An 18,883-nucleotide genomic window follows, 5' to 3' on the forward strand; every position below is an offset into this window, starting at 1 on the left:
TACGTTCTGGACAAGGGTGGCCAGACCCTGTACCATAATGATGGTTACGATATCTGGGACCCCCCGCCCCCCCCTTGAGGAGGGTGACACGTTTCAGTTTTTCCATCGTGCTCCCCCAGACAACGCTGAAAGCCATCCGGGTGATTAACTTCCCGGTGGCTTTATCTGGGGGAAACACCCTCCCCAAATAGAGCAGAATGGGTAGGACAATTGCCTTCAGGACAAGGATCTTACCCGCCAAGGGCCGTGCACTCCAGCTCCTGATTTTATTTTGGACGTGGCAGAGGGCTCCCTCCCAGCCGGGAAGGTCACCCCCAAGAGCTTGATGGTATTCCTACGCACAGGGAAGGAAACGGTCAGCTCCTCACTCCAATGTGGAGACAGAAACAGTTCACTCTTGTCCCTGCAGAAACCCCAAAAGATTTCGATACTGCCGCACAGCAAGAAAGAAAGAAACACGTGATCACAGTATCTCCCCTGCCAGGTAAGTATGAGTTGGAATCCGCAAGGGATGGGCCGGACCGCTAGGTGGTAGGTTGCACAGTTACGGTTTCTGAGTATTCGGCTAGCAGCCCGTCAAGTCACTATGTCTAGCCGGTTCAAAAGTCTGATTTGCGCTCTTGCGGCTAGCCGCATAAACGATGGCAACCTTTTCATTCATGTACTTCTTTTTTTTTCATGTGTTTATTATTTTGGCGTTTTCCCACCGCATTTCAAGGACGACTTTCTGTTTCCCCACAATGCAACAGTGTACATTGCCCTCAACCGCAAACAGAGCGCATTTCAGTCGCGGTGATGTCACGTCGAACACCAAGCCAGAGCCCTGCCGAAATGCGACACCTAAATGGACAAGTGACCGTGTGCAAGATGCGACGTGAGTTCCAAACGGTTCGTCGGGTGTGCTTGAAAATGGCCTCAAATTAAAGCTGACAGTCTGCACTTGAACTTGGTTGTCGTTGTGTCCTTTCAAACTGAAATCGCTAGAGCGCAGAACCAAAAGAAGAAAAACACGTGCCACTGTCCAATGAAGTGCGGCGCTCACTGTAACTCGGCAATCCTGCTTCATGATAGGCTACAGACGTGTAAGGAAAATGTGCGGTACTCTTGGTGTGAAGTGAATTTGCATTGCACTGATTTAGCCTGTGTTGTGTCTAAAATAGCGCCGTACGTAATGAATTTGGATGCTAGCCTTGTTCCTTTGCAATGCGCTGCCCAAGTGTCTGGGTAAGACATGAGAAGCATAAACGGGTAATAGACTAAACGATATAGCACTGTGCGCGACGTGTTTTGAACGTTGTGAAACAGCAGCGCCTGTCCAAAAGCATAGTGAAAAAAGCTTACAGCACCTGGTATTCCCAGGCGGTCTCCCATCCAAGTACTAACCAGGCCCGACCCTGCTTAGCTTCCGAGATCAGACGAGATCGGGCGTATTCAGAGTGGTATGGCCGTAAGCGAAGGAAAGGCAGCACAAGGGGGTATTTGCACATTAATCGAGTCTATCGTTTGACCACGTGATCAGGGGAGAGCGCGAACGCAGTCCCCCACTAGCAGAAATTATGCAGTCGAGATTCCCACATTTGAGGAATTCGCAGGGGTCAACACAGCCGGAGTGCAATGGCCGAGCCTCGCCCTGGGTGAACCGTTATTTCTTTTATTGAGTTTCACTTACTCTCCCTTTTACATTTCATTTACATTCATACTTACATTTACTTACATTTACTTACATAACACATATTTACATTGCAAACGTCAGACAGTAACAAACAGAGTTACATTTAAACATGACCGCAGACAATACCACAATACATTAAGACAGTAGACAGTACACAGTAAACATTACATACATTACCCAAGGGAAGGCTTCGGGAGTGTAGGTGTCCGGCTGTAGGTGTATTGTCCAGGGTGTCCGTGTCATATGTGTAATTCTGTGCTGTTGTGAATTTTCCATTTTGTGTTTGTGGTGCTCTTTCCGGCTTTGTGACAGTCCAGGTGATAGTAGTCCTTGATGTGGTTGGTGATCTGCCGGGTGATGATGATGTTGTGAAGTTCCTGTTTTTGAAAAAACATGATGTTGCGTGCGTCCCATAAAGTGTGCTTGGTGATGTTGATCACCCTCCAGGCAATCTCCTCCTCAGCAGATGTGATCCCGTTGCGGGGGCCGAGGAGGATATCCCGGAGGGTCAGTGACTGTGTGTCAGTGTATGTGTCCAGGAAAGTGAAAATGGATTGCCAGATAGATTTGGCCTTTCTGCAGTGCCACAGGAGGTGATCTCCGGTTTCCTTTTCGTTACAGCGTGGGTACGGGCATGTCTCCGCCAGGGCCAAGCTCCTCCTGAACATGAACACCTTGGTGGGGAGAGCTTTCAGCACAGCTAGCCACGCCAGGTCTTTCTGTGTGTTCAGAAGGCATGGGTGATTTATGTTTTTCCAAACTGTAGTGGCTGTGCTGTGGGTCGTGTTGTCGGGTCTGTGTAAATGTTCCTGTGCATTTGTGGTGTTTTTGATTTCCTGAAATGTCCAGTGAGTGAGCTGTGCAGTGTGCAGACGTGCTGTGTAGATGTACCGGCGGAGTGACCTGTAGGGCTGGGGGGGGTCCCAGGAGTAGGGGTGCCTGTGATCCAGGATGCAGAGCCCCAGGGGTCTTATGCTGGTGGTGAAGTAAAAACGGGTCATGTATCCGGTTTTGTTATTGCGGTTTTTTATGGAGTTGATGTGGTAGGCGAGGCTCTGCATCCTGATCAGTTCTGCGACGTTTGGCACGCCTCTACCCCCGTTCCTAGGGTCCTTCCACATGATCAGCCTCTTTACCCTCTCCTGCCTACTCCCCCAGACAAAACCAAAGACAATTTTGTTAATTTGTTTCTCGATATGCTTGTCTGGGGGAAAGATCTTTCCAACATAGGCGAGGATCGGGTAAAGGATAGTCTGTACTATGAGGATTCTCCCCGTCATTGACAGTGCCCTGGAACTCCAACTGCAGGTCTTAGCTCGAGCCCGGCCGAGGGCCCCGGCCCAGCTCCGGCCCCCGGAGTTGGTCCTGTCGAACGTGACGCCAAGGATGTTCACGGATGTACGAATGGGAAATGTGTCCGACAGGACCTGGTCGACCGCCCAGGCCCTGGACACAAACACCTCGCTCTTGGTCTTGTTAATTATTGCGGAGGTGGCTGTGCAGAAGTGGTCCACAGTCCTAATGATGTGCTGTACAGAGGTTTGTTCAGTGCAGAAAAGTGTGATGTCGTCCATGTATGCAAGTGCCTTGAGTTGTTCTGTGCACCCTGGGAGTGTGTAGCCGGTGATGTCTGTGTTTGTCCTGATTTTGTGTAAGAGTGGTTCCAGGCAGTGTATGTACAGTAGTGCAGAAAGTGGGCAACCCTGTCTAACCCCTGAGTGTATGGGAAAGTGTTCTGTAGTGTGTCCATTAACCAGTATTTTTGCTGTGTTGTTTTGATAGATGATGTGAATCCATTTTCTAAGACCAAGAGGGAGGTTCATTGCCTCCAGGACCTTAAACATGTAGCTATGGCCCACTCTGTCGAAGGCCTTCTCCTGATCTAGGTTAAACATGCAAAAAGGTTTCGACCGTTCGACAGAGTGGGCCATGATGTCCCGAATGAGCACCAGGTTATCGGCGGTCGACCTCTCCGGGACCCCGCAAGCCTGGTCCGGACCCACGACCTGAGGGGTAGTCTCCTGGAGCCTGTACATGAGGGCCTTCGCCAAGAGCTTGTAGTCGGCCCCCAAGAGGTTAATAGGCCTCCAGTTTGTCAGGCTACGCTCATCACCCTTGCCCTTGTAAATAAGGGTGATGACGCTCTCTGTCATCGAGGGGGCCAACCGGCCCTCACTGTACACCGCGGAGAGCACCGATGTTAAATCTACCTTGAGGTGTTCCCAAAAGGTTTGGTAGTACTCGGCCGGGAGCCCGTCGGGACCCGGAGTTTTGCCGGTGTTCAGGCCTTTCACCACGTGGGTGAGCTCCTCCACGGACAGACTCTCCTCCTCCTCTCCTTCTCCTGCCCGGGGTGCTATGGCTGGGATGTCCTGTAGGTATGTGTCCACCATGTGCTCATCCATGTGCTTTGTGCTATACAGATCAGTGTAGAATGCCCTGATGTGGTTGTGTATATTCTGTTCACCCGTGATGATTTGTCCTGTGTTGTCCAGTAATGTCTGTATGTGATTCTTTTTGTTCTTGATCTTCCTAAAAAAGTAACGGGTGCATTTTTCATTTTGTTCTAGGTGTTGAACTCTGCTTTGATGTCTAATTTTTTCCTGTTCCTGTCTATAGAGTGCTGAGAGGTTGTGTTTGGCCTGTGTGATTTCTTGTGCGACCTGGAATCCCTGTGCCTGTAGTGCTGCTAGTCGTTGGAGTGTGCTGTGCAATTTTTTTGTTTGTTCCCTCCTTTTCTGTGCCTGCCTGCGTCCTGCCGTGATGAAGTAACCCTTAGTGCGTGTCTTGACCATTTCCCACCATTCTACGGGTGACGTGAAGAGTTCCTTGAGTGATGCCCATTCTTGTAGTCTATTGATGTATGCCTGTTTTACTGCTTTGTCCTCTAGTAATGATGTGTTTAGTTTCCAGATTCCTCTCCCCCTGTGTGTTTGTGCTGGTGTTGTAATCTGGATGGTGAGTGCTTTGTGATCTGAAAAGAAGACTGTTTGTGCTGTGATGTTCTGTGATTGTATCTGATGGCTCAGAAGGAGGAGGTCTATCCGGGAAAAGGATTTGCCACAGGAACTCACCCACGTGTAGCGTGGCACCAGGTCCCGACCGGCGTCAGTGAGGGAGTAGTCCGCTATGACTGACGCCAGCTCCCGACTCGAGCGGTCCCTCCACGGCCGGCTCCGATCCTCATCCCTCAGGACACAGTTGAAGTCCCCTGCCATCACGACGGGGAGGTTTCCCAAAAGGATTGGACGCAGCTTGGGGAAAAAGGCTGTGTGCTCATTTTGGTTTGCGGGTGCATAAACATTAATAAGCTTAAAGTGAAAATTGTTATAAACAAGTTCAACTGCTAAAATCCTTCCTGCCTCCACCACTTTTTTCCGGGTTTTCGCCCTGGGTGAACCGCCTTCGTGATCACGGTATCTCCCCTGCCAGGTAAGTATGAGTTGGAATCCGCAAGGGATGGGCCGGACCGCTAGGTGGTACGTTGCACAGTTACGGTTTCTGAGTATTCGGCTAGCAGCCCGTCAAGTCACTATGTCTAGCCGGTTCAAAAGTCTGATTCGCGCTCTTGCGGCTAGCCGCATAAACGATGGCAACCTTTTTTTTCATGTGTTTATTATTTTGCCGTTTTCCCACCGCATTTCAAGGACGACTTTCAGTTTCCCCACAATGCAACAGTGTACATTGCCCTCAACCGCAAACAGAGCGCATTTCAGTCGCGGTGATGTCACGTCGAACACCAAGCCAGAGCCCTGCCGAAATGCGACACTTAAATGGACAAGTGACCGTGTGCAAGATGCGACGTGAGTTCCAAACGGTTCGTCGGGTGTGCTTGAAAATGGCCTCAAATTAAAGCTGACAGTCTGCACTTGAACTTGGTTGTCGTTGTGTCCTTTCAAACTGAAATCGCTAGAGCACAGAACCAAAAGAAGAAAAACACGTGCCACTGTCCAATGAAGTGCGGCGCTCACTGTACCTCGGCAATCCTGCTTCATGATAGGCTACAGACGTGTAAGGAAAATGTGCGGTACTCTTGGTGTGAAGTGAATTTGCATTGCACTGATTTAGCCTGTGTTGTGTCTAAAATAGCGCCGTACGTAATGAATTTGGATGCTAGCCTTGTTCCTTTGCAATGCGCTGCCCAAGTGTCTGGGTAAGACATGAGAAGCATAAACGGGTAATAGACTAAACGATATAGCACTGTGCGCGACGTGTTTTGAACGTTGTGAAACAGCAGCGCCTGTCCAAAAGCATAGTGAAAAAAGCTTACAGCACCTGGTATTCCCAGGCGGTCTCCCATCCAAGTACTAACCGGGCCCGACCCTGCTTAGCTTCCGAGATCAGACGAGATCGGGCGTATTCAGAGTGGTATGGCCGTAAGCGAAGGAAAGGCAGCACAAGGGGGTATTTGCACATTAATCGAGTCTATCGTTTGACCATGTGATCAGGGGAGAGCGCGAACGCAGTCCCCCACTAGCAGAAATTATGCAGTCGAGATTCCCACATTTGAGGAATTCGCAGGGGTCAACACAGCCGGAGTGCAATGGCCGAGCCTCGCCCTGGGTGAACCGCCTTCGTGATCACGGTATCTCCCCTGCCAGGTAAGTATGAGTTGGAATCCGCAAGGGATGGGCCGGACCGCTAGGTGGTACGTTGCACAGTTACGGTTTCTGAGTATTCGGCTAGCAGCCCGTCAAGTCACTATGTCTAGCCGGTTCAAAAGTCTGATTTGCGCTCTTGCGGCTAGCCGCATAAACGATGGCAACCTTTTCATTCATGTACTTCTTTTTTTTTCATGTGTTTATTATTTTGGCGTTTTCCCACCGCATTTCAAGGACGACTTTCTGTTTCCCCACAATGCAACAGTGTACATTGCCCTCAACCGCAAACAGAGCGCATTTCAGTCGCGGTGATGTCACGTCGAACACCAAGCCAGAGCCCTGCCGAAATGCGACACCTAAATGGACAAGTGACCGTGTGCAAGATGCGACGTGAGTTCCAAACGGTTCGTCGGGTGTGCTTGAAAATGGCCTCAAATTAAAGCTGACAGTCTGCACTTGAACTTGGTTGTCGTTGTGTCCTTTCAAACTGAAATCGCTAGAGCGCAGAACCAAAAGAAGAAAAACACGTGCCACTGTCCAATGAAGTGCGGCGCTCACTGTAACTCGGCAATCCTGCTTCATGATAGGCTACAGACGTGTAAGGAAAATGTGCGGTACTCTTGGTGTGAAGTGAATTTGCATTGCACTGATTTAGCCTGTGTTGTGTCTAAAATAGCGCCGTACGTAATGAATTTGGATGCTAGCCTTGTTCCTTTGCAATGCGCTGCCCAAGTGTCTGGGTAAGACATGAGAAGCATAAACGGGTAATAGACTAAACGATATAGCACTGTGCGCGACGTGTTTTGAACGTTGTGAAACAGCAGCGCCTGTCCAAAAGCATAGTGAAAAAAGCTTACAGCACCTGGTATTCCCAGGCGGTCTCCCATCCAAGTACTAACCGGGCCCGACCCTGCTTAGCTTCCGAGATCAGACGAGATCGGGCGTATTCAGAGTGGTATGGCCGTAAGCGAAGGAAAGGCAGCACAAGGGGGTATTTGCACATTAATCGAGTCTATCGTTTGACCACGTGATCAGGGGAGAGCGCGAACGCAGTCCCCCACTAGCAGAAATTATGCAGTCGAGATTCCCACATTTGAGGAATTCGCAGGGGTCAACACAGCCGGAGTGCAATGGCCGAGCCTCGCCCTGGGTGAACCGCCTTCGTGATCACGGTATCTCCCCTGCCAGGTAAGTATGAGTTGGAATCCGCAAGGGATGGGCCGGACCGCTAGGTGGTACGTTGCACAGTTACGGTTTCTGAGTATTCGGCTAGCAGCCCGTCAAGTCACTACGTCTAGCCGGTTCAAAAGTCTGATTTGCGCTCTTGCGGCTAGCCGCATAAACGATGGCAACCTTTTCATTCATGTACTTCTTTTTTTTTCATGTGTTTATTATTTTGGCGTTTTCCCACCGCATTTCAAGGACGACTTTCTGTTTCCCCACAATGCAACAGTGTACATTGCCCTCAACCGCAAACAGAGCGCATTTCAGTCGCGGTGATGTCACGTCGAACACCAAGCCAGAGCCCTGCCGAAATGCGACACCTAAATGGACAAGTGACCGTGTGCAAGATGCGACGTGAGTTCCAAACGGTTCGTCGGGTGTGCTTGAAAATGGCCTCAAATTAAAGCTGACAGTCTGCACTTGAACTTGGTTGTCGTTGTGTCCTTTCAAACTGAAATCGCTAGAGCGCAGAACCAAAAGAAGAAAAACACGTGCCACTGTCCAATGAAGTGCGGCGCTCACTGTAACTCGGCAATCCTGCTTCATGATAGGCTACAGACGTGTAAGGAAAATGTGCGGTACTCTTGGTGTGAAGTGAATTTGCATTGCACTGATTTAGCCTGTGTTGTGTCTAAAATAGCGCCGTACGTAATGAATTTGGATGCTAGCCTTGTTCCTTTGCAATGCGCTGCCCAAGTGTCTGGGTAAGACATGAGAAGCATAAACGGGTAATAGACTAAACGATATAGCACTGTGCGCGACGTGTTTTGAACGTTGTGAAACAGCAGCGCCTGTCCAAAAGCATAGTGAAAAAAGCTTACAGCACCTGGTATTCCCAGGCGGTCTCCCATCCAAGTACTAACCGGGCCCGACCCTGCTTAGCTTCCGAGATCGGGCGTATTCAGAGTGGTATGGCCGTAAGCGAAGGAAAGGCAGCACAAGGGGGTATTTGCACATTAATCGAGTCTATCGTTTGACCACGTGATCAGGGGAGAGCGCGAACGCAGTCCCCCACTAGCAGAAATTATGCAGTCGAGATTCCCACATTTGAGGAATTCGCAGGGGTCAACACAGCCGGAGTGCAATGGCCGAGCCTCGCCCTGGGTGAACCGCCTTCGTGATCACGGTATCTCCCCTGCCAGGTAAGTATGAGTTGGAATCCGCAAGGGATGGGCCGGACCGCTAGGTGGTACGTTGCACAGTTACGGTTTCTGAGTATTCGGCTAGCAGCCCGTCAAGTCACTATGTCTAGCCGGTTCAAAAGTCTGATTTGCGCTCTTGCGGCTAGCCGCATAAACGATGGCAACCTTTTCATTCATGTACTTCTTTTTTTTTCATGTGTTTATTATTTTGGCGTTTTCCCACCGCATTTCAAGGACGACTTTCTGTTTCCCCACAATGCAACAGTGTACATTGCCCTCAACCGCAAACAGAGCGCATTTCAGTCGCGGTGATGTCACGTCGAACACCAAGCCAGAGCCCTGCCGAAATGCGACACCTAAATGGACAAGTGACCGTGTGCAAGATGCGACGTGAGTTCCAAACGGTTCGTCGGGTGTGCTTGAAAATGGCCTCAAATTAAAGCTGACAGTCTGCACTTGAACTTGGTTGTCGTTGTGTCCTTTCAAACTGAAATCGCTAGAGCGCAGAACCAAAAGAAGAAAAACACGTGCCACTGTCCAATGAAGTGCGGCGCTCACTGTAACTCGGCAATCCTGCTTCATGATAGGCTACAGACGTGTAAGGAAAATGTGCGGTACTCTTGGTGTGAAGTGAATTTGCATTGCACTGATTTAGCCTGTGTTGTGTCTAAAATAGCGCCGTACGTAATGAATTTGGATGCTAGCCTTGTTCCTTTGCAATGCGCTGCCCAAGTGTCTGGGTAAGACATGAGAAGCATAAACGGGTAATAGACTAAACGATATAGCACTGTGCGCGACGTGTTTTGAACGTTGTGAAACAGCAGCGCCTGTCCAAAAGCATACAGCACCTGGTATTCCCAGGCGGTCTCCCATCCAAGTACTAACCGGGCCCGACCCTGCTTAGCTTCCGAGATCAGACGAGATCGGGCGTATTCAGAGTGGTATGGCCGTAAGCGAAGGAAAGGCAGCACAAGGGGGTATTTGCACATTAATCGAGTCTATCGTTTGACCACGTGATCAGGGGAGAGCGCGAACGCAGTCGCCCACTAGCAGAAATTATGCAGTCGAGATTCCCACATTTGAGGAATTCGCAGGGGTCAACACAGCTGGACTGCAATGGCCGAGCCTCGCCCTGGGTGAACCGCCTTCGTGATCACGGTATCTCCCCTGCCAGGTAAGTATGAGTTGGAATCCGCAAGGGATGGGCCGGACCGCTAGGTGGTACGTTGCACAGTTACGGTTTCTGAGTATTCGGCTAGCAGCCCGTCAAGTCACTATGTCTAGCCGGTTCAAAAGTCTGATTTGCGCTCTTGCGGCTAGCCGCATAAACGATGGCAACCTTTTCATTCATGTACTTCTTTTTTTTTCATGTGTTTATTATTTTGGCGTTTTCCCACCGCATTTCAAGGACGACTTTCTGTTTCCCCACAATGCAACAGTGTACATTGCCCTCAACCGCAAACAGAGCGCATTTCAGTCGCGGTGATGTCACGTCGAACACCAAGCCAGAGCCCTGCCGAAATGCGACACCTAAATGGACAAGTGACCGTGTGCAAGATGCGACGTGAGTTCCAAACGGTTCGTCGGGTGTGCTTGAAAATGGCCTCAAATTAAAGCTGACAGTCTGCACTTGAACTTGGTTGTCGTTGTGTCCTTTCAAACTGAAATCGCTAGAGCGCAGAACCAAAAGAAGAAAAACACGTGCCACTGTCCAATGAAGTGCGGCGCTCACTGTAACTCGGCAATCCTGCTTCATGATAGGCTACAGACGTGTAAGGAAAATGTGCGGTACTCTTGGTGTGAAGTGAATTTGCATTGCACTGATTTAGCCTGTGTTGTGTCTAAAATAGCGCCGTACGTAATGAATTTGGATGCTAGCCTTGTTCCTTTGCAATGCGCTGCCCAAGTGTCTGGGTAAGACATGGAAGCATAAACGGGTAATAGACTAAACGATATAGCACTGTGCGCGACGTGTTTTGAACGTTGTGAAACAGCAGCGCCTGTCCAAAAGCATAGTGAAAAAAGCTTACAGCACCTGGTATTCCCAGGCGGTCTCCCATCCAAGTACTAACCGGGCCCGACCCTGCTTAGCTTCCGAGATCAGGCGTATTCAGAGTGGTATGGCCGTAAGCGAAGGAAAGGCAGCACAAGGGGGTATTTGCACATTAATCGAGTCTATCGTTTGACCACGTGATCAGGGGAGAGCGCGAACGCAGTCGCCCACTAGCAGAAATTATGCAGTCGAGATTCCCACATTTGAGGAATTCGCAGGGGTCAACACAGCCGGAGTGCAATGGCCGAGCCTCGCCCTGGGTGAACCGCCTTCGTGATCACGGTATCTCCCCTGCCAGGTAAGTATGAGTTGGAATCCGCAAGGGATGGGCCGGACCGCTAGGTGGTACGTTGCACAGTTACGGTTTCTGAGTATTCGGCTAGCAGCCCGTCAAGTCACTATGTCTAGCCGGTTCAAAAGTCTGATTTGCGCTCTTGCAGCTAGCCGCATAAACGATGGCAACCTTTTCATTCATGTACTTCTTTTTTTTTCATGTGTTTATTATTTTGGCGTTTTCCCACCGCATTTCAAGGACGACTTTCTGTTTCCCCACAATGCAACAGTGTACATTGCCCTCAACCGCAAACAGAGCGCATTTCAGTCGCGGTGATGTCACGTCGAACACCAAGCCAGAGCCCTGCCGAAATGCGACACCTAAATGGACAAGTGACCGTGTGCAAGATGCGACGTGAGTTCCAAACGGTTCATCGGGTGTGCTTGAAAATGGCCTCAAATTAAAGCTGACAGTCTGCACTTGAACTTGGTTGTCGTTGTGTCCTTTCAAACTGAAATCGCTAGAGCGCAGAACCAAAAGAAGAAAAACACGTGCCACTGTCCAATGAAGTGCGGCGCTCACTGTAACTCGGCAATCCTGCTTCATGATAGGCTACAGACGTGTAAGGAAAATGTGCGGTACTCTTGGTGTGAAATGAATTTGCATTGCACTGATTTAGCCTGTGTTGTGTCTAAAATAGCGCCGTACGTAATGAATTTGGATGCTAGCCTTGTTCCTTTGCAATGCGCTGCCCAAGTGTCTGGGTAAGACATGAGAAGCATAAACGGGTAATAGACTAAACGATATAGCACTGTGCGCGACGTGTTTTGAACGTTGTGAAACAGCAGCGCCTGTCCAAAAGCATAGTGAAAAAAGCTTACAGCACCTGGTATTCCCAGGCGGTCTCCCATCCAAGTACTAACCGGGCCCGACCCTGCTTAGCTTCCGAGATCAGACGAGATCGGGCGTATTCAGAGTGGTATGGCCGTAAGCGAAGGAAAGGCAGCACAAGGGGGTATTTGCACATTAATCGAGTCTATCGTTTGACCACGTGATCAGGGGAGAGCGCGAACGCAGTCCCCCACTAGCAGAAATTATGCAGTCGAGATTCCCACATTTGAGGAATTCGCAGGGGTCAACACAGCCGGAGTGCAATGGCCGAGCCTCGCCCTGGGTGAACCGTTATTTATTTTATTGAGTTTCACTTACTCTCCCTTTTACATTTCATTTACATTCATACTTACATTTACTTACATTTACTTACATAACACATATTTACATTGCAAACGTCAGACAGTAACAAACAGAGTTACATTTAAACATGACCGCAGACAATACCAAAATACATTAAGACATTACTGAGTTTCACTTACTTTCACTCTTACATTTCATTTACATTCATACTTACATTTATTTACATTTACTTACATAACACATATTTACATTGCAAACGTCAGACAGTAACAAACAGAGTTACATTTAAACATGACCGCAGACAATACCACAATACATTAAGACAGTAGACAGTACACAGTAAACATTACATACATTACCCAAGGGAAGGCTTCGGGAGTGTAGGTGTCCGGCTGTAGGTGTATTGTCCAGGGTGTCCGTGTCATATGTGTAATTCTGTGCTGTTGTGAATTTTCCATTTTGTGTTTGTGGTGCTCTTTCCGGCTTTGTGACAGTCCAGGTGATAGTAGTCCTTGATGTGGTTGGTGATCTGCCGGGTGATGATGATGTTGTGAAGTTCCTGTTTTTGAAAAAACATGATGTTGCGTGCGTCCCATAAAGTGTGCTTGGTGATGTTGATCACCCTCCAGGCAATCTCCTCCTCAGCAGATGTGATCCCGTTGCGGGGGCCGAGGAGGATATCCCGGAGGGTCAGTGACTGTGTGTCAGTGTATGTGTCCAGGAAAGTGAAAATGGATTGCCAGATAGATTTGGCCTTTCTGCAGTGCCACAGGAGGTGATCTCCGGTTTCCTTTTCGTTACAGCGAGGGTACGGGCATGTCTCCGCCAGGGCCAAGCTCCTCCTGAACATGAACACCCTGGTGGGGAGAGCTTTCAGCACAGCTAGCCACGCCAGGTCTTTCTGTGTGTTCAGAAGGCATGGGTGATTTATGTTTTTCCAAACTGTAGTGGCTGTGCTGTGGGTCGTGTTGTCGGGTCTGTGTAAATGTTCCTGTGCATTTGTGATGTTTTTGATTTCCTGAAATGTCCAGTGAGTGAGCTGTGCAGTGTGCAGACGTGCTGTGTAGATGTACCGGCGGAGTGACCTGTAGGGCTGGGGGGGGTCCCAGGAGTAGGGGTGCCTGTGATCCAGGATGCAGAGCCCCAGGGGTCTTAAGCTGGTGGTGAAGTAAAAACGGGTCATGTATCCGGTTTTGTTACTGCGGTTTTTTATGGAGTTGATGTGGTAGGCGAGGCTCTGCATCCTGATCAGTTCTGCAACGTTTGGCACGCCTCTACCCCCGTTCCTAGGGTCCTTCCACATGATCAGCCTCTTTACCCTCTCCTGCCTACTCCCCCAGACAAAACCAAAGACAATTTTGTTAATTTGTTTCTCAATATGCTTGTCTGGGGGAAAGATCTTTCCGACATAGGCGAGGATCGGGTAAAGGATAGTCTGTACTATGAGGATTCTCCCCGTCATTGACAGTGCCCTGGAACTCCAACTGCAGGTCTTAGCTCGAGCCCGGCCGAGGGCCCCGGCCCAGCTCCGGCCCCCGGAGTTGGTCCTGTCGAACGTGACGCCAAGGATGTTCACGGATGTACGAATGGGAAATGTGTCCGACAGGACCTGGTCGACCGCCCAGGCCCTGGACACAAACACCTCGCTCTTGGTCTTGTTAATTATCGCGGAGGTGGCTGTGCAGAAGTGGTCCAGAGTCCTAATGATGTGCTGTACAGAGGTTTGTTCAGTGCAGAAAAGTGTGATGTCGTCCATGTATGCAAGTGCCTTGAGTTGTTCTGTGCACCCTGGGAGTGTGTAGCCGGTGATGTCTGTGTTTGTCCTGATTTTGTGTAAGAGTGGTTCCAGGCAGTGTATGTACAGTAGTGCAGAAAGTGGGCAACCCTGTCTAACCCCTGAGTGTATGGGAAAGTGTTCTGTAGTGTGTCCATTAACCAGTATTTTTGCTGTGTTGTTTTGATAGATGATGTGAATCCATTTTCTAAGACCAAGAGGGAGGTTCATTGCCTCCAGGACCTTAAACATGTAGCTATGGCCCACTCTGTCGAAGGCCTTCTCCTGATCTAGATTAAACATGCAAAAAAGGTTTCGACCGTTCGACAGAGTGGGCCATGATGTCCCGGATGAGCACCAGGTTATCGGCGGTCGACCTCTCCGGGACCCCGCAAGCCTGGTCCGGACCCACGACCTGAGGGGTAGTCTCCTGGAGCCTGTACATGAGGGCCTTCGCCAAGAGCTTGTAGTCGGCCCCCAAGAGGTTAATAGGCCTCCAGTTTGTCAGGCTACGCTCATCACCCTTGCCCTTGTAAATAAGGGTGATGACGCTCTCTGTCATCGAGGGGGCCAACCGGCCCTCACTGTACACCGCGGAGAGCACCGATGTTAGATCTACCTTGAGCTGTTCCCAAAAGGTTTGGTAGTACTCGGCCGGGAGCCCGTCGGGACCCGGAGTTTTGCCGGTGTTCAGGCCTTTCACCACGTGGGTGAGCTCCTCCACGGACAGACTCTCCTCCTCCTCTCCTTCTCCTGCCCGGGGTGCTATGGCTGGGATGTCATGTAGGTATGTGTCCACCATGTGCTCATCCATGTGCTTTGTGCTATACAGATCAGTGTAGAATGCCCTGATGTGGTTGTGTATATTCTGTTCACCCGTGATGATTTGTCCTGTGTTGTCCAGTAATGTCTGTATGTGATTCTTTTTGTTCTTGATCTTCCTATAAAAGTAACGGGTGCATTTTTCATTTTGTTCTAGGTGTTGAACTCTGCTTTGATGTCTAATTTTTTCCTGTTCCTGTCTATAGAGTGCTGAGAGGTTGTGTTTGGCCTGTGTGATTTCTTGTGCGACCTGGAATCCCTGTGCCTGTAGTGCTGCTAGTCGTTGGAGTGTGCTGTGCAATTTTTTTGTTTGTTCCCTCCTTTTCTGTGCCTGCCTGCGTCCTGCCGTGATGAAGTAACCCTTAGTGCGTGTCTTGACCATTTCCCACCATTCTACGGGTGACGTGAAGAGTTCCTTGAGTGATGCCCATTCTTGTAGTCTATTGATGTATGCCTGTTTTATTGCTTTGTCCTCTAGTAATGATGTGTTTAGTTTCCAGATTCCTCTCCCCCTGTGTGTTTGTGCTGGTGTTGTAATCTGGATGGTGAGTGCTTTGTGATCTGAAAAGAAGACTGTTTGTGCTGTGATGTTCTGTGATTGTATCTGATGGCTCAGAAGGAGGAGGTCTATCCGGGAAAAGGATTTGCCACAGGAACTCACCCACGTGTAGCGTGGCACCAGGTCCCGACCGGCGTCAGTGAGGGAGTAGTCCGCTATGACTGACGCCAGCTCCCGACTCGAGCGGTCCCTCCACGGCCGGCTCCGATCCTCATCCCTCAGGGCACAGTTGAAGTCCCCTGCCATCACGACGGGGAGGTTTCCCAAAAGGATTGGCCGCAGCTTGGGGAAAAAGGCTGTGCGCTCATTTTGGTTTGCGGGTGCATAAACATTAATAACCTTAAAGTGAAAATTGTTATAAACAAGTTCAACTGCTAAAATCCTTCCTGCCTCCACCACTTTTTTCCGGGTTATCTTGACTGAGTTATTCTTGATTAATATTGCCACCCCATCTGCACGTGCCACACTCGAACCCGACCACACCGAATCCCCTATGGCCCATTCATTCTGATAATCTATGTAATCTGTTAAAAAGGGGATTCTACACTCTTGTAAACATAAAATGTCTGTGTTTTGTGTTGTGAGGAATGCCATGACGTCTGCCCTTTTCTTATTGTTGTGAATACTGCGTACGTTTAATGTGAGGATGTTTAATGTGCTCATGATTGTTGTTGTAGTGGTAACTAGTGCAATGACAGTGGTGTATGTATGGTACTGCGTCCAATCCATAGCTGATCACGGGAGGTGATATTTACTTCTGCCCTTTCCCTGTTCTAGATTCTGGAGGACCCCCCCCGGGTGGATTGGAGGAGGACCTGGCGGGCAGAGTGGTGAGGGGTGTGGCTGGCTTACCGGCTCTCGACGCACCCAGGGCTGCCTGCGAAGCGTGCACTGGTCCAGCTGTGTCCGGGCGGGTGTCAATGTAAAGTTTGGTGAGTCGGAGTGTTTCCCTAGATACGCGTGTCTGTGGGGGTGGTCGTGTCTGTGGGTGTTGTAATTTGACCGTCCTGTCTATAACTTCTCCCCATATGTAGTCCAGTTCAGGTGCGTCGTCTTTGTCAGGTGTGCTGTGTGAAGTTCTGGGTCTGGTGGGTTTTGCTGGTGCTGGTTGTGCTGGTTCTGTCATCGTTTTCCCAGAGGAGCGGTGTGTCCTTGGGGTGACTACGGGTTTGGGGGATATTTGGGTAGTGGTCGGGCTGTCCGTCTGTGCGTGTTTTACTGGCTGTGCTGGTTTGTCAGGTTGTGTCGGCGGTTCCACTGTCTGTGGAGGTGGCGGTGGTGTCTGTTTTTCTGGTGGTGGTGGTGGTGGTGCTGGGGGTTGTTTTTCTGCTTGTGTGGGTTCTGGTTCTGTGTCCTGATTGGTGGAGGTGGTGGTAGTTCTTTTCCTTTCCCGTGGTCGGGGGTCTCTTTTTCTTTTTCCAAGGATGTCTGGTGACAATGTGTCTGTTGTGTTGTCTGTGTCTGTGGGCAGAGTGGAGGGTGTGCTGTCTGTGATCTCAATCTCCTCGTCCTCGCTCTTGACTTCTATCTGTTCAGTGTCTGTAGTGGTGGAAGGGGAGTTGGTGCTAGTACTGTCTTGTGTCGTGCACTGTCCAGGATTTCCACACGGGAGTGAGTCTGTCTGTGTGTCTGGTCCAACTGTCTCCATCTGTGAGGGGTTTGGGGGCTGGTCTGTGTCGGGTTCTGTCTCGGACTGTGGTGTAGGGGTGGGTTGTTCTGTGGTGGTGGGGTGCTGAGGGGGGGTCTGTGCGGGTTCTGTGGTTGCATCGTGTGTTTGTGGGTTTGTGTTGGTTGTGTTTTGTGGGGGTGGTGCTGTGTTCTGTGGAGGGGGTGCTGTGTCCTGTGTAGGGTGGTCTGTGCCCTGTTGTGCGTTGCTGTCTGTGCGTGCTCGTGTTTTGTTGGCATATGAGGATGGACAGTCCCTGAAAACATGCTCCTGGCTCCCACATAGATTACACCTCCGTGCCTCTGTGCATTTGTTTGTCTGGTGCTCCCCTCCACAATTTTTACATTTAATCACCGTGCATGCTGCTGCAAGGTGCCCCAGGTTCCCACAGGTGCGGCAAAGTTTTGGCATCCCATTATAAAAAATTTGTCCCCTGTTCTGTCCCAAAGTGATGGTGCTGGGTAAATGCCTGACCCCCCCGATGGATGTGTCGTCTGGGTGCAGACGGACTAACCATTTTCTGGCGCCTGTCCACACCCCGTCCTCGTCGTATATCCGTCTCACGTCCGATACCAATGTGCCGTGTCTGCTTAACCAAAGTGAAATGTCATAATCTGAAACTGATTCATTATAAAATAAAACTGTGATAACCTTAACTTCCCTGTCAGTGAGTGCTTCTACTGTGAATTTGTTCAGTGGTGTTTGTGTGGCTTTCTGTCTGTACTGATTCCAAAACATCTCTAGTGTCTGTGCATTCTTAAAACTGGTTTCAAATATGTCCCTAGGACCAGGCAGCTTGAACAGGCAGTTCAAGTCAGACGGAGCGAAGCCCAAACCTCTCTGCAGCACTGCTCTGCTGAACTCCAGGCGTGTCAGTGATGGTTCCGGGTCAGTGCGGTTGTGGATGAATCTGACTGCGTTGTGCCTTCTCGTGCCGGGTGCTCGCTGGTTCTCCATGATGTTTCGGGTGTGCAGGTAGGTGGAATGAGAAGGTGGGGGGGAGGGGGAATGGGGAGAAGGGGGAAGGGTGGGGAAAGGAAAAGGGGTAGGGAAACACTCACAAACAAAAGAAATAAAAGTAAAATAGAGGTTCAAAATCAAAATGAGGGTGAAAGAAAAAGGGGAAAAAAGGAACAGGTATTTAGTGGGGTTTAACTGAGAAAACAACTCAAAGAAACTAAAACTGGAAAGGGAGAAGGCTGCAGTGCAACCTCCTCCAATATTACTCCCCTAAGAATCTGGGGTCTGGCGCATAGACACTCAGCTGATTGCAGGTCTCCTCTGGCTCCCTCTGCAGGGTCAGGCTCCAGGATCTGGCTCCAGGCTCTTTCAGGCAGCAGGCCCTGGCTCCGGGCTCCTCCAGGCAGCAGGCCGCAGGCTCCGGGCTCCTCCAGGCAGCAGGCCGCAGGCTCCGGGCTCCTCCAGGCAGCAGGCCGAAGTCCCTGGCTCCGGGCTCCTCCAGGCAGCAGGCCGCAGTCCGCAGTCCCTGGCTCCGGGCTCCTCCAGGCAGCAGGCAGCAGGCCGCAGACCTCGGCTCCGGGCTCCTCCAAGCAGCAGGCAGCAGGCCGCAGGCCTTGGCTCCGGGCTCCTCCAGGCAGCAGGCCGCAGTCCGCAGTCCCTGGCTCCGGGCTCCTCCAAGCAGCAGGCAGCAGGCCGCAGGCCTTGGCTCCGGGCTCCTCCAGGCAGCAGGCCGCAGACCTCGGCTCCGGGCTCCTCCAGGCAGCAGGCCCTGGCTGCAGGCTCCTCCAGGCAGCAGGCCGCAGGCCTCGGCTCCGGGTTCCTCCAGGCAGCAGGCCCTGGCTCCTGATCAGTGCAGCTATGTGCCACTGATCTGGGTTTCCGGGGTGTTCCGCTGGGCTACAAGGTCGAGCCAGCCGCGGTCAAGCCACGTACTGAACCCAA

The 18,883-nt window shown here is 50.6% G+C and overlaps 12 non-coding genes and 2 pseudogenes across 12 annotated transcripts; all 14 read right to left on the reverse strand.

Moving 5' to 3' along the window:
• Window positions 1–1,334: 1,334 nt before the first annotated feature.
• LOC133117401 (5S ribosomal RNA) lies at window positions 1,335–1,453 on the reverse strand. Its single transcript, XR_009706095.1, has one exon. It is a non-coding gene; the product is annotated as a 5S ribosomal RNA (ribosomal RNA).
• A 63-nt stretch (window positions 1,454–1,516) lies between these two features.
• Window positions 1,517–1,685, reverse strand: LOC133117225 (U1 spliceosomal RNA). Its single transcript, XR_009706018.1, has one exon. It is a non-coding gene; the product is annotated as a U1 spliceosomal RNA (small nuclear RNA).
• Window positions 1,686–5,935: 4,250 nt separating this feature from the next.
• LOC133117591 (5S ribosomal RNA) lies at window positions 5,936–6,054 on the reverse strand. The gene has a single exon (XR_009706137.1). It is a non-coding gene; the product is annotated as a 5S ribosomal RNA (ribosomal RNA).
• A 63-nt stretch (window positions 6,055–6,117) lies between these two features.
• On the reverse strand, window positions 6,118–6,281 carry LOC133117726 (U1 spliceosomal RNA). Its single transcript, XR_009706268.1, has one exon. It is a non-coding gene; the product is annotated as a U1 spliceosomal RNA (small nuclear RNA).
• An 842-nt stretch (window positions 6,282–7,123) lies between these two features.
• On the reverse strand, window positions 7,124–7,242 carry LOC133117603 (5S ribosomal RNA). Its single transcript, XR_009706148.1, has one exon. It is a non-coding gene; the product is annotated as a 5S ribosomal RNA (ribosomal RNA).
• A 63-nt stretch (window positions 7,243–7,305) lies between these two features.
• LOC133117727 (U1 spliceosomal RNA) lies at window positions 7,306–7,469 on the reverse strand. Its single transcript, XR_009706269.1, has one exon. It is a non-coding gene; the product is annotated as a U1 spliceosomal RNA (small nuclear RNA).
• Window positions 7,470–8,311: 842 nt separating this feature from the next.
• LOC133117414 (5S ribosomal RNA) lies at window positions 8,312–8,420 on the reverse strand (annotated as a pseudogene).
• Window positions 8,421–8,483: 63 nt separating this feature from the next.
• Window positions 8,484–8,647, reverse strand: LOC133117729 (U1 spliceosomal RNA). The gene has a single exon (XR_009706270.1). It is a non-coding gene; the product is annotated as a U1 spliceosomal RNA (small nuclear RNA).
• An 828-nt stretch (window positions 8,648–9,475) lies between these two features.
• LOC133117638 (5S ribosomal RNA) lies at window positions 9,476–9,594 on the reverse strand. The gene has a single exon (XR_009706182.1). It is a non-coding gene; the product is annotated as a 5S ribosomal RNA (ribosomal RNA).
• A 63-nt stretch (window positions 9,595–9,657) lies between these two features.
• Window positions 9,658–9,821, reverse strand: LOC133117212 (U1 spliceosomal RNA). Its single transcript, XR_009706012.1, has one exon. It is a non-coding gene; the product is annotated as a U1 spliceosomal RNA (small nuclear RNA).
• An 841-nt stretch (window positions 9,822–10,662) lies between these two features.
• On the reverse strand, window positions 10,663–10,771 carry LOC133117484 (5S ribosomal RNA; annotated as a pseudogene).
• Window positions 10,772–10,834: 63 nt separating this feature from the next.
• LOC133117197 (U1 spliceosomal RNA) lies at window positions 10,835–10,998 on the reverse strand. The gene has a single exon (XR_009705998.1). It is a non-coding gene; the product is annotated as a U1 spliceosomal RNA (small nuclear RNA).
• Window positions 10,999–11,840: 842 nt separating this feature from the next.
• LOC133117615 (5S ribosomal RNA) lies at window positions 11,841–11,959 on the reverse strand. Its single transcript, XR_009706160.1, has one exon. It is a non-coding gene; the product is annotated as a 5S ribosomal RNA (ribosomal RNA).
• A 63-nt stretch (window positions 11,960–12,022) lies between these two features.
• LOC133117223 (U1 spliceosomal RNA) lies at window positions 12,023–12,191 on the reverse strand. The gene has a single exon (XR_009706016.1). It is a non-coding gene; the product is annotated as a U1 spliceosomal RNA (small nuclear RNA).
• Window positions 12,192–18,883: the final 6,692 nt, after the last annotated feature.

Source organism: Conger conger, chromosome 17 (genome assembly GCF_963514075.1).
Source record: "Conger conger chromosome 17, fConCon1.1, whole genome shotgun sequence".
In the NCBI taxonomy this organism is placed as follows: Eukaryota; Metazoa; Chordata; class Actinopteri; order Anguilliformes; family Congridae; genus Conger; species Conger conger.